Source organism: Stegodyphus dumicola, chromosome 8, assembly GCF_044657685.1.
Source record: "Stegodyphus dumicola isolate Sdum_Otavi_A_Nest chromosome 8, ASM4465768v1".
In the NCBI taxonomy this organism is placed as follows: Eukaryota; Metazoa; Arthropoda; class Arachnida; order Araneae; family Eresidae; genus Stegodyphus; species Stegodyphus dumicola.
In genome coordinates this window covers 191590830-191604393 of record NC_140775.1, presented here as the reverse complement: position 1 = coordinate 191604393, position 13564 = coordinate 191590830, and the positions used below count along the sequence as shown (strand labels likewise).

The window sequence follows — 13564 nt, the reverse complement described above, 5'->3', positions numbered from 1 at the left end:
ACTAAAATTTGTGTAAATTAATTTTATAATGAATCTGATAAAAGCGAATGAGAGAAAATGAGTTTTATTATGTTAAAAATTACGATTATTACTCTCTTTTGGATCTAATTCCTTATGACAAAAAAAAGGCTTTTAGGAGCCGTTAAACAACTATGTTAAGTCTCTTCTGCTAACCGGATTTCAGGGTCATTCCGAGCTTTTTGGCTTATACTTCTTCGTCAAATGTTTCGTGTTGGTGAAGTTTCCAGAAAAAGGTGGAGACAAAATTTTTTGCGCGGCTATTTCCTATAATTTCAAACAAATATGAAACATTTATAGGAGTTTAAGTTTTGATGCTAGAAGGTAAGTAGCCATTTCAGTAATTTTGAGTAAACTTAGATAAATTATCGTCTTTCGGGAATTGATAAACTTTAGAACGCATTATTACCGAAAATGTTTTTTAGTTTTAGAAAGGTTTGTCTATATGTGACATTTCTTGAAATGTCCTAGATTTAAATATAAAAATTTTCTAAATAGGCAACATTTTTACAAAAGTGAAAATATTAAATTATTAACTAGTTGTCCATTTTCCATATTTAATTTTATGTATAAAGGTATGAAATATTTTTTCCTCAACAACTAACTTATGAAACAAAAAAGCTTTGATCAAATTTATATTTCGATGTAAATATTTTCAAAAATCTAATATTTTTTTATGGTTATAGTGGTTGTTGTTCAAGCTTCGATAGTCAAATGGCGCCGAAATCGAAAGAGTAGTTTCGCTTTGAAATAACTTTAATAAACTCAGTTACTCTCAGTTTATACAAACCAAATTGTAAACTCATAATGATAAAGTAGCCATGCGTAAACATCTTGACCAAATTCTATCGATGACAAATCTTTAATGTGTTGCCAACGCAGGGCAACGAAAAAGTGTTATAGATCAGCTAAATTTCATCAACCAAATTCTATCAACGACAAATCTGTAGTGTATTGCGAACGCAGGGCAAAGAAAAAGTGTAAATTTATTCGGGAGGCATAGAAGTAAACAGTTGGTATACATTCTCTAATTTTCTAAGAAAGCAAAACTCTCTGCTCTCTTTTTACCTCCTTGTACGAGGTAAAAGGGAAGTATTGTTACCGCGAAAAGTTTCGAGCAGCATATATCAACGAAAATATCCATTTTGACCGCTATCGAATGCAATTTAACGATGTTTCTCCGTGATATCTGTTCGTAAGGACACAATAAAAGACACCTTTCCTCCAAAAAAATTATAAAACTGCTTTAAAATTAATTCTGAAGAGAATTTTTCGTGGCGTCTGTACGAAAGTATGTACGTACGTACGTATCTCGCATAACTCAAAAACGAGTAGCCTCAGAACGTTGAAATTTTGTATATAGGACTGCTATAACATGTACATGTGCACCTCGAATTTTGGTTGCAATCGGCCGCACCGAACGTATATAAATACTATATTTATATATATATATCTACTTTGTTACTCGGCACAGTGATCTCAGTTTCTTTACTCTTATATGTTTGTAAATTGTACATTTTTTGCTTTAAAAATGATTGAATTATGTTGTTTTTATCTTCCGGTTAAGGTTTTTATGCCTTTAGTAAATCTGTGTGCAATACTTTTAGAATTATCAACAATTTTAAAGTTGTTTAAGTGCCGCTAAGCTTTTTTTTTTTTTTTGATGGCGGCCATTGATTGTTTACATTTGAAACAGCAGACTAGTGGATTTGTTGCCAATCTAGAGAAACTTAGCTTCGTAACAACAAAGATAACGCCTTCATTTATTATTGCCAATTAAATCATGCTTAATCCTTTCTGGAATTTTTTCGAGGAAATAAGTGTTTAAGATTTACTTCGTCATTTTTAATATAGATATTTTGAGTTTTTATGTATTTTTGCCTTCTCGCGAAGTGAGAACTGAATTAATTGAATGAGAAATACTCAATCGTCTGTGAATTTTTGTTTTGTTTTGTTTTGTTTTGTTTGCTTAATTTCTTTTATACATTATTCTAGCTTTATTATAGTATTTGAATAGAACATGTGGCAACGATTAGATAATTCTATTCTTTAAATGATATAAATTTTGTGCATTCTGAGTTATAATATGAAGGAAATATAATACTGTTAAGTGAATCTAGCGCCAGAGTGTCGCTATGGTAAACAAATACTAGAGTGAATTTTAAAGAATGCATTTATTCTATTGTGGTTTATGCGCTGTCAGCGAAGTAGGTTTAATTCAATCCAATAAGTTTAAATGAAATGCAAGAAAAATGCGTATAATTTAATATTCCGTACAAGGAAGTCATGTGGTGTACACATCAGATTTTTTTTTTTTTTTTTTTTTTTTTTTGATTCATCAGAATTTCTTCATAAATTTTCAGTCAAGTACATTTCATTCCGATATAACAGATCTGAAGTAACCAGTTTGGCAAATTTAATTAATTATTCGTTCTAAAAATGAAGTAATTAGATTGATCATATCCGTATATAAATAAATTAAATAAATAAATTTATATAACATTGCTGGTAAGCCCAGGCTCTGAACTAAACAAAAGCTTCGACATTAGCAAGCATATGAAATGCTTTAACCGTGACTATAGCAACGATTATTGCTAGAAATTATTAAAATATTTCTTCTGCAGTTTCATCCGTTGCTTAAATGATTTTTTTTTTCTTTGTGTGTGTTTACAGAAATAAAATTCTTATTATACATGAATTTGGGGAAGAATATAAATTAGAAAGACCAGGTTTAAACAGTGAAACTGTATTTATGCTGTTGTATTTTAAGAACCTAATGAAGAAGAAATTGTTCGCGATTCTAGGAAGTGGAAATTACAGTTTTCTAATATTACAATTTGAATTCATGCCGTAAATGCTAAAAGAACTATTCCAGTTATTAATTAATAAAACTCAGTATGGTTTACAAATAGCCTATTCAGCGTAAACACTTATAATAACAATCAGCAACAATAATATGTTCCGAACTAAGAAACTGGTTTGACACTAAAGAGAGAAGTAGAGGCTTTTTATTGCAATATAAAGTAATTAAATACACTGGTCATTAAAATTGATACATCATGAAAGCGGCATTCAACAAAAGTCAGATTTGCATGAAAGATATTTCCTCGAATTTCATTAGAGATAGATATCTCATTCAATAAATTCAGTTCTTACTTCGTTGCAAGGCAAAAATACATAGAAACCTCAAAATAGCTTTATTAAAAATTAAATAATAATAAAAAATAAATAAATAAAAAAATATAAAGCACCAGATACAGGCGAAACAAAGTTAAAAAAATTTTTACAATTTAATTAGAGTTTATGCAAACAAGTAATTCACCTGGCAGGCAAGAAGGCAGATTTTTCGGTGCACAAAACTGAAAGTTTACTATTGGTCCCATTCGGCAAAAAGACACTGAAGGTGCAGAAGCTTACTTAACTCACTATGCTGAATTTCAAATGTGAAGAAATATGGCTGCTACAATAAAAACATTAGGCTTAGCCACACTTAAGCAACTTTTGAATTATTGATAAATTCTACAGCTACTGCATGCAGATTAACTAAAATCATAAAAACTTTAACCGGAAGATAAGAAAAACATAATTCAATAATTTTTAAAGCAAAAAATGTACAATTTACCAACATATGAGAATAAAAAAAACTGAGCTCACGGAGACGAGTAACAGAGTGGGTGTATATGTCGATTTTCTGTTTTGACGAAACGCGATGTGGAATGAGCTGGATTCGAAAACCATTATGTATTTCCCCTGACGAGTCAATAATGAGATTCGAATTGGGCTAATTTACCATTTACCGCTTTTTTGTATTCTTTGTATTTTTGCTTATTCTTATATAACAATTGTATTTTTATTCATGTTTAGAGCTTGTCTTAACTTTAATCTACATATTACTTCCAATTTGATTTGGGTTTTAAATAAGCTTATTATTTGTAAGTATTCTAGTGATAATTTCGTTTATTTTGTATTTATGCTTTTCATTGCACTTTATTTTAACTTATGTTAAAAAAAATGTTTCACCGGAACCACAGTACCACAACGACTTTTAAGCGGAAGCATGAAGAATTTTCTTTTTACGTTGTTTTCTAATTTTTGCAGCTCAATGCGCAAAACTCTTGACCACAAAGGTCTCTTTTAGTTTGTTCTCCTTTCTTAAATTATATATATATGTGATGTACCAGATTTAGTCGTAGCTTAAATTATCAGATGATAAGTTTAAAAAAAACAGGATCCATTTATTATTATTCAGGAGAAAATAGCAGTTACAAAATCAGATATCCGGAGTAAATAAAAAGAATTACTAATAACTTTTTGTATGAAATTTACTGCTTCGTTACATTAAAGAAAAGCCCTCGATATTCTTTTGCGAATCCTTTTATAGCCTCTGGAAAGGCGGAACTTCCAAGAAATGACGTCAGCCTCGTCTGCCAATCCAGTTCGCTTTAAATATTTCCAGAACATTCCATAACTGTACGTGTAGAAAAGGCGGGAAAAACAGCTTGACTGCGGGGCTGTGGATTTAATTCCACGTACTTTCAAATAAGAGACCGTCGCCATTAAAAATGAAAAGAACATACAGTTAGAATTTTAAATGTATTCTTGACTATGGAATTTTATTATTGCAAATATATATATATACATATTTGAATTTAAAGGTAAAGGTACAGGTAAAAGTATGGAGGACACCAGCGATGTACCATTGGTCAACTGGTAATGCCTTCCCAAACTAACTCTTTGAGAGAAAGAAAAAAAAAAGGGGGGGTAATTGCAAGTTTTATAAGAATTTGCATAAAATGAAGCTTTTCAAAAGGTCTAAAGTTTGCCTATTATGGTACATCGTGCAATTCCACAGTACGCCCCGCATCCAGTATTTATTAAAAATAATGGTGTAGGGCATAAGTAGATTACAAAATAGTAGGAATACAATTTGAGATTCACAAGATAAATTGAACATCTGATTTGGTGCAACAAAAAATAGGAGATAAACATAATTAATAAACAAATAAACATAATGAGATAATTATAATTAGTACTGGCAACACAATGTTAGATGAATTGTTATAATAATGCTAAAGAGGTAGGTGTCCATGGGTTATTTCAGATATATTGGTTTACTGCAGTTTATAAAGTTTACGAGCGGATCCATTTTGTCCATAATCACAGCATGTAAAAGTTCACTAAGTTTAAACTGTATGTGGACTTACACTTGACAGAGATCTAGGCCGCAGGAAGAGAGTCGTTGCATAATTTTCTGAAACTTTGGATATTGATGTTTATCCTTAATTAAATATCTTTGGAATGCCAGGAGGTCAGTTCTTGGGGACTTTATGTGAATATCCTCAGTTAAGGGGCATGAGAAACCGTAGTGATCAGGAATTCCCTGTTCCCCACATATGCAGATGTCAGAACTTGCCAAATTTCTTGCGTAGAAATATGTGGGGAAGGGTCCATGTCCTGTTATAAAGTACTTGGACTAGTGGAATTGTAGCCCCAAAGCTGGTTGTGTGAATTGAAGTCTCCACAAATTATGTGTGGACCTCGGAAGGAAAACAAGATGGATTCTAAATCTTGAAGCAAAGGAGAAATATCCTCGGAGGGAGATGCATAAATACTTGAAATAAGAAGTAACAAATATTCTCTCATTCATATAAAGCTAATTTAAATTTAAATTATGAAAATTTAATTGTATACAAATAAAAGATTAATTTTTGCGGCGAACTATATACATAAAGAAACTTAATAAGAAGCAAAAATAAAAACCAAATTTTAAAATCCATTTTAAATCCTTTTTGCAAACCGTTTTGGGAAAAAGAGTCATTTATGCTGCAAAAAAATCGTTAATTGCATTCGATAACGGTCAAAATGGATATTTTCGTTGAAATATGATACCCGAAAATTTTCGTGATTACAATACCTCCTTTACCTCGTACAAGGAAGTAAAAAAATACCTGAATTGACTGAATCTGCTTTGAAGACTGAGATAAAAAGTCGTCTACAACTTTAATAGTTCCGAGGTTATCCATTCGGGAAAATTAAAATAGGAAGTTCTGCTATGCCGATAAGAAAAGTTTGCTAAGTAAATGGGAAAGAGCACAACGTTTTTAATGCATTATTTCGTCAAAGGTACTGTTGTACCTGCTATTGTTCGCAACTGAATGAGACAAAGACCTTGCCGAAACGAAGTAATCAAGATAGCGAAGAAACTTGTAAAATTTCTTTTCACAGAATTCATTTGTTAGCAGTCTCGAAAGATAGTGTTAAAATTTCGAAGCATATTTCTACTATAATTCATAGTCATTACTACAATAATACTGTTTTGCGTTAAAATAATCATTTACTTCTTGCAGTACTTTGGATTGCTTCTGGTAGATTTCACGTTGGTGAATCTAAATATGATATTTATTTTTCGCTGTCACCCATCAGTTAGGTTTGGTTTTGGTTTATTTAATTATGGCAAAGCACACTAGGGCTGTCTACCTAAGGGAAGGGATGCCTTCGTGGAGGACTTTCTAAGGGAAACTGACTCGTATACAAGTTACACATGATGAAAACCACGAAAACGCCCAGGCAGCCAGCCCGTTCACGGGATTCGAAGCTCGGACCGAACTACCAGTGTTCAGCGACTTTACCGCTCGGCAGCTGGTAGGCCTCAGTTAGGTTTGGTTTATTTAATTACGGTTAAGTACTAGAGCTATCTGCCTAAGGCAAGAGATGCCTTAGAAGAGGACATTTTAAGAAGAAAACCATGAAAACGCCCATGTAGCCAGCCCGTTCGCAGAAACTGAACCCGGACCGTTTTGCCGAACCCGGATCGAACTACCAGTGTTTACAGACTTTACCGCTCGGCCGCTACTGGGTACACCCAGCATAAATGAAAGAGAGGAATTGTACGAAGTTTAAATACTAGTCAAAAATAAATATTTAATACATTTTTAGTTTTAAAAGCATCTTCATATCTAGAGACTCTCTCACCTTCTTTGATATCATATAACGGGGAACTCTAGAAAGACTGCAGAGGAATAATCCTCTTGTCTTAAACTGCAGACAGACAAAAGAAGTCAGAAGAAGGGTGTAAATAACCCTTTGATTCGAGTACAAGAATTAACGATGAATTAACTTAGGTTTACACAAGCCAAGCACTTCTGACTTAATAGAAATACGTAACGTTGAACAAATTCAAATCTGGCAGATTAGCCTAACGGCTCACAGAATAATTTAACGCGCAGAAAAGGCTCTGGTTTGTAGAAAAACCGGTGAGACAAGCTAAATGGCTAGAAGCACTCAATGCCACATAATCAAATCTCTAATAATCACAGCACAACGTGGCCTGAACTAGGCAAACACGTTCTAACAGTATCGAAGCTCTTGCTTAAATGGCACTTCTAATCTACCTCGATCTGAATAAACGCTCGCTGTCTCATTTACATTCTGGCATAAAAAGCGTGGGTGGAAAAAGAGTGATAGGAAAGTACTAAAAATATCTGTTACTTAAAACAAATTGATGAACCTTAAATATATACCGAGTGGCCATAATTAAACTGACAGTGCTCACAGTGTTCTGTAGCGCGATCTATTTGTGAGAATGACGCCACATTTTGTAGGAAGCTTAAACAAGACGGGGAACAAAGGATTCCGCGAAAAAAAATTAGTTCCAAAAGTCACCGCTAGGGGAATATTTGGCGCTGTGTAATAGAAAATAGAGTGTTAACAAATGCAAATCAATACGTAAATTACCTTTTATTTTGCATTCAAATGAGGTTCAATGTGGCTGCTGTTGTTGTGGACCACATATTGCATTCTGTGCATAGTATCCACAACAGCAGAAAGTAACATGTCTGCAGGAATTTCCCGTACAGTCCGTGATATGTTATCCTTCAACGTAGCCAGGTCCTGGACCCCTCATTGATAGACCTTGGACTTAAGGTAACCCCAAAGCCAGAAGTCGCATGGGGTAAGATCAGGCGACCGAGGTGGCCATGCAGTTGGAAAGTAGCGGCTAATGACTCTTTCTGCTGTGAATTTATTTCTGTCGTAGCATCTGTTGCACCCGTACAGAAACGTGTGGAGGGGCTCCATCTTGGATGAAAATTATTTCCCCCAGGCATTGTCTTTGCTGAAGTGTCGGAATGACAAAGCTGTTCAACACTGGCGATATTTCTCTCCGGTAACAGAACAGGTTTACGGTCCTGTCGGGGTAATGTTCTCACAGACGAATGGAGCTATGATAAATTCCGCTGTGAACCCACACCAAACAGTTACCTTTGGTGAATGTAAGGGAATTGCTGTGACTGCATGTGGTGATTTGTCATCCCAAATTCGGCAGTTCTGGGCATTCACAGTTCCATTCAGGTAAAAGTGGGCCTCGTCTCCCCATAAGATTTTCCACGGCCAAGCATCATCCACCTCCATTCTGGCAAGAAAGGTGACAGCAAAAGTCAATCGCTTATCATGGTTGGAGTACAGTAACTTCTGTACACGGCTGATCTTGTACGGATAGAAGTTGATAATCTTTCGTAAGATTTTCTATACCGTACTGTAAGGCATATCCATATTCCATAAGGCATATCCATAATAAAAGGTAATTTTATTCCGTATTAATTTGCATTTGTTAACACTCTATTTTCTATTACACAGCGCCAAATATTCCCCTAGCGGTGACTTTTGGAACTAATTTTTTTTTCGCGGAATCCTTCGTTCCCCGTCTTGTTTAATCTTCCTACAAAATGTGGCGTCATTCTCGCAAATAGATCGCGCTACAGAACACTGTGAGCACTGTCAGTTTAATTATGGCCCACGGATTTTCACTGCTTCAGATAAACTGAACTTTAGAAAATTAGTGTTAACTCTCTAACTTTACGTTAACTTTTCTCCTTTTTATATCTGTCATATTAAGTCATTTTATATGTCTCATATTAAGAGAATAAAAATTACCGTGTATTTTTGTAATGTTTTTCAGAGACTTTCCTTACATGTTGATGAGAATTTTTGTTATGCTCACTTGATTTTCGGGAAATATCTCCGAACCGAAGGAAGGAAGTTTCAACTTGAGTTAAGATATTGCATCCTTTAGCTCTAGAAGCGGTATTTTATTAGCCCCCCTCACACCTTGAGACTGCAATACAGCAACGAAATCCTGACACTTCCTCGGTCTTCAGGAACGAGTTAATTGCAATTAACGTACGGCTTGATGCTCTCACGTCTTATGATTGTGATTTTGGGGAAGTATGGATTTTATCGGACAGCCGCAGTGCACTACAACGTCTTAGTGGCTGGTCCTTTGCAAACGATGAAACCACGGCATCTATTCTGCTGAAATTGAGGACGATCTCTTAGACCCACGACGTCCACCTAGTGGATCCCATCATATGTTAACATTGGTGGTAATGAGGTCGCTAAAAGACTTATCAAAGAGAGACTTATCAAGAACTATACTCAAATGAAAGAGCTAAACTCAATTTAATACGGCGTATTCCACCTACTCGCCAATGGTACACAAGAACATCCCCTGGCTCCCTGGTGGAAATCAAATATGATCGTGGCTCCCACACTGCTCTGGGTAGACTGATAAGTGACCACCTTAACTGTTTTTCTTCTGATAGTGGCAGAAAAGTCCACCTCACTTGTAAAAAATGCTGTGACCACCCAGCTTCATCGCACCACTTCACTGGACTTTCTAAGGTGGACTTACCATCCGATCCCCTTATTATTATAGATTTTTTGACGGTCATCTAAAGCTGATCTGACATATGTCAGATCTTTCGAGGATAAGCAACAACAACAAGAGTTCCGTAGGAAGAAAGTAATTTCCGCAGGAAATCTTTAGAGTTTATAAATTTCTTATTCCTTCAAAAATTGTTACAAATTTATTAAAATACATTTCAGGCTCCTTCTTAGGCATCGTTTAAGCTATCTACACTGGTGTGCAAAAATTAAGGACGAAGTCGAAAAATTAGCATATCAGCTGAACGAAGAGGCAGAGCGGACAGAAAGACCAATCAGGAGATTAAGTAAGGTGATGTACGGTAGCACATACGCAGATATGCAGGTAGACGTAATGGGGGAGTGTCTGAGTAGTATAAAGCATGTTGTCGGTGTAAGATCAGTATTTCTGGCAAAGAGATTGCACGTCTTATAGCAGTTAAAATCACACCGAGTTGCTGCCTCAGCGAGAAATAGCGATTAATCAATCTGTTAGACGACATCTGGATGCTTTTACCCGAGGTCGAATCATTGGGAAGTTGGAGGAAGGCTGCAGTGTGACAAGTGTGGCTGCAGAGTTCGGAATTGCTCACAGCATCGTTTCACGACTTTGGAGACAATTTTAAACTACAGGAACAGCTATCGGGGGGTTTAGTAGTGGTCGTCCACGAGGAACCACACCCGCAGATGACCGGTATATTGCCTTACAGGCCAGAAGAAACGGGCGGCAGACAGCGGGAGAAATCGCCGACACAGGCGACTGGACGACCGATATCGCGTTTTACCGTGGCCAGAAGACTGCACGGAGGTGGTCTGTTTGCACGACGCCCTGTACGGTGTGTACCTCTAACGCCTGCCCATCGAAGAAGGCGTTCTCTGTGGTGCCGGGAACACCGGAATTGGAGAGACAATGAATGGGGACGAGTACTCTTTACAGATGAGAGCAGATTCAGTCTGAGTAGCGATTCTCATCGCATACTCGTCTGGAGAGAGCGGGGAAGCCACAATCATCCCTCGAACATCATTGAAAGGGACAGGTATGGAGGTGGCGGTGTTCTCGTTTGGGGAGGCATCATGCTTGGTAGTCGTACAGACCTTCACATCTTCGACGCAGGTTCAGTCAACGGAACCTGTTATTGTAACGAGATTCTTCTTCCATATGTGCGTCTTTTTAGAGGCGCTATGGGTCTGCAGTTCCTTTTCATGGACGACAATGCACCATGTCATCGCGCAGTAGCTGCCGAACAGCTCTTAGAGAGTGAGAATATTGAACGTATGGATTGGCCGGAACGATATCCGGATCTCAATCCCATCGATCATGTATGGGATTTTCTAGGCAGACGCTTAGCAGCTCGTACCTTACCACCAGTAACGATTCCGGAGCTTCGACTGGCGCTGCAAGACGAATGGGCAGCAATGCCTCAACAACTCATTGACACCCTCATTCTCAGCATGGGCAGACGCTGTGAAACCTGCCTAGCAGTCAGGGGAGATCATATCCCCTATTAAAGACCGGATGTTTCTTGCTGGACACCCATCACAGGGATGTTTCGGCCTTCAGTCGCATTGCGCTCCATGCTACTTTTTCAATAAAGCTTCTTTTTATCCCTCTGATTTCTCTTTTAGTAAGTGTTGCTTACATTACTCATGTCCTTACGTATTGGGGATCTTACGGTATTAAATGTGTTGATTTGGAAAGCTTTTGTACAAAGTTATATTGAAAAAACCGTCTAGTCCTTAATTTTTGCACACCGTATATCATCTAAGCTCTGAAATTAAAATTTCAGAATATGTCCAATTTATAATATTATGAAAACATTTTTTTTTTTTATCTTAGACTCATTTATTACCACTTGTATGCAACATGACCGTACTGGGAAATTTCTTTTTTAAATAAGAGAATTTACCTTGCTCTTTATCTATGATTTTAACAAGCAATTTAATTAGATCTAGTTTTAATAAAATTTAGAAGTTATTTTCTCCCTCCTTTTCGCATGCCTTCGTGGTGTAATGGTAGCATACTCGGCGCTTATTCGAGAGCTCCAGGTTCGAGGCCCGGCGAAGGCATTGCACATTTTTCTCATTTCCTGCTTCAGAGAACCCTAATGACTGTTAACCAGAGAACAGAGGCTCCATTACCTAGCTGACATGATGTCTGCCTTACACGGATTAAAGCCCCCGCCTCCAGAAGCTATTTATTATCACTAAGCAAAACAAGTTTACAGTGGCATACAAGGCCTTCAAGAACACAAGGACAGATTTTTACTGCATAATGTTAATTGTTTAAGGGGACTCATACACCTTAAAACCCATAAGATCTTCGAATAGGTGACTGTTGCAAGAATTGGGATAACGTTATTATTTTAAAAGCAATTACTTCCAACTTTTTACAGTTTATTACATAATATAGCTGCTTTCTGAAATAGTCATCAGAAAGTTTGTGTTGCCACAAAATTTTTTATAATTTAGTCCGCTTTGTGACAACATTTTTCGTCATATTTCCACATTGCGCGCACAGTTTAAAATATCCTGTTGCATAATTTAATTCCATATTTAATATATTAGCTTTTCTAACATTTGGAAACTACTGTGAACCTAAAATTCTAAAAATTTAATGTTAAATTTTTATTTTATTTGGAGTTGAGTTTATAAAATGTATTTTATTAAAAAAATTTTTAATGTTTTCTTCCATAAAATTTTTTAATATTAAAATATTTATCAGATTTTGGGTTCAGTTAGAAATTAGTGTCCATATAAAGAATTCCATCCAATTTTAAGTATGTACCATTAGCCATTTTTAAAATATCCTGCGCGCATTGTGGAAACATGGCGAAATATTTTGTCACAAAGAGGATTAAATTACAAACATATTTGTGGCAACACAAACTTTCTGGTTACTAGTTTCCAAAGCAGCTATATTGTGTAGTCAGCTGTAAAAGTTAGGAAGTAATTGCTTTTAAAATAAATAAAATATCCCAATTCTTGCAACAGTCACATATTCGAAGATCATGAGGGGTTTAAGGTGTATGAGCCCCCTTAAATTATTGTCTTTGATGCGTATCATTGTTCAGTTTGGTTGTTTTCACTACTTATGTTACTGATTTAAAATTAGAAATGGTTTTACGTAGAACAGACGTATCTCACATTGAATGCTCTTATTAATTGTAACGGTTACTCGTAGCCTATTACTTTCTTATATTGTACAAATAGTCGGTTTTATTGGTGACGCACATAGCATTTGTTGTATGGTACTGAAATCGTTCTTAATCATGTATATGTCAAGATTATTTTGCTTGCATTTGTCTTAGCGATGCCAGCAAACCTAATCTAGAATAATTATTTTGTATACCTTTTTGCACTTTTCGGAATTGAATAGTTAACCTGTTTTTTGTGAATTTGATTGGTTTTACTTGAGTTCTCTATTGTAAAATTTGCATTTAAGGCAGTATTTTATAATAATTTTCTTTGAATTTATTTTTGAATGCATTTCGATTTTGAATTTGAAATTTTTCATATCTTTAAGGTGGCATTATTCTTGTACTGTATTTCTATCGCGTTGCCAGCAAACCTGATATAGAGTTTTTATATTACTTGGAATGGTTTTGTTTTTAAACCAAATTTATGTCTTGTATTATAGTAATATCTCAGTTTCAGTGAATTTTATGATAATATTGTTCAGTTCTCAAAGTTATTGGTTCTTAATTCTGAATTCATATGAAGAAATTTTATTTCGCAGTTTATTATTGTCTTAGTTTACCTTTATGCACTTTTCTAAATTGAACCCTAAGGACTATACAGTGGCATCCGAACTAAAAAGCGGTGGATGATGATTCTTCACCACCAGGAT

The 13564-nt window shown here is 35.5% G+C and overlaps 1 protein-coding gene across 1 annotated transcript in view; it reads left to right on the top strand.

Moving 5' to 3' along the window:
* Positions 1-200: 200 nt before the first annotated feature.
* LOC118184693 (dermonecrotic toxin SdSicTox-betaIIB1bxii-like) overlaps positions 201-13564 on the top strand; it is a 180833-nt gene continuing 167469 nt past the window's right edge. Inside the window, exon 1 of the mRNA XM_085822846.1 lies at positions 201-342. The gene's annotated coding sequence lies outside the window, so the exon portion shown is untranslated. The remainder of the gene's footprint in view (positions 343-13564) is intronic.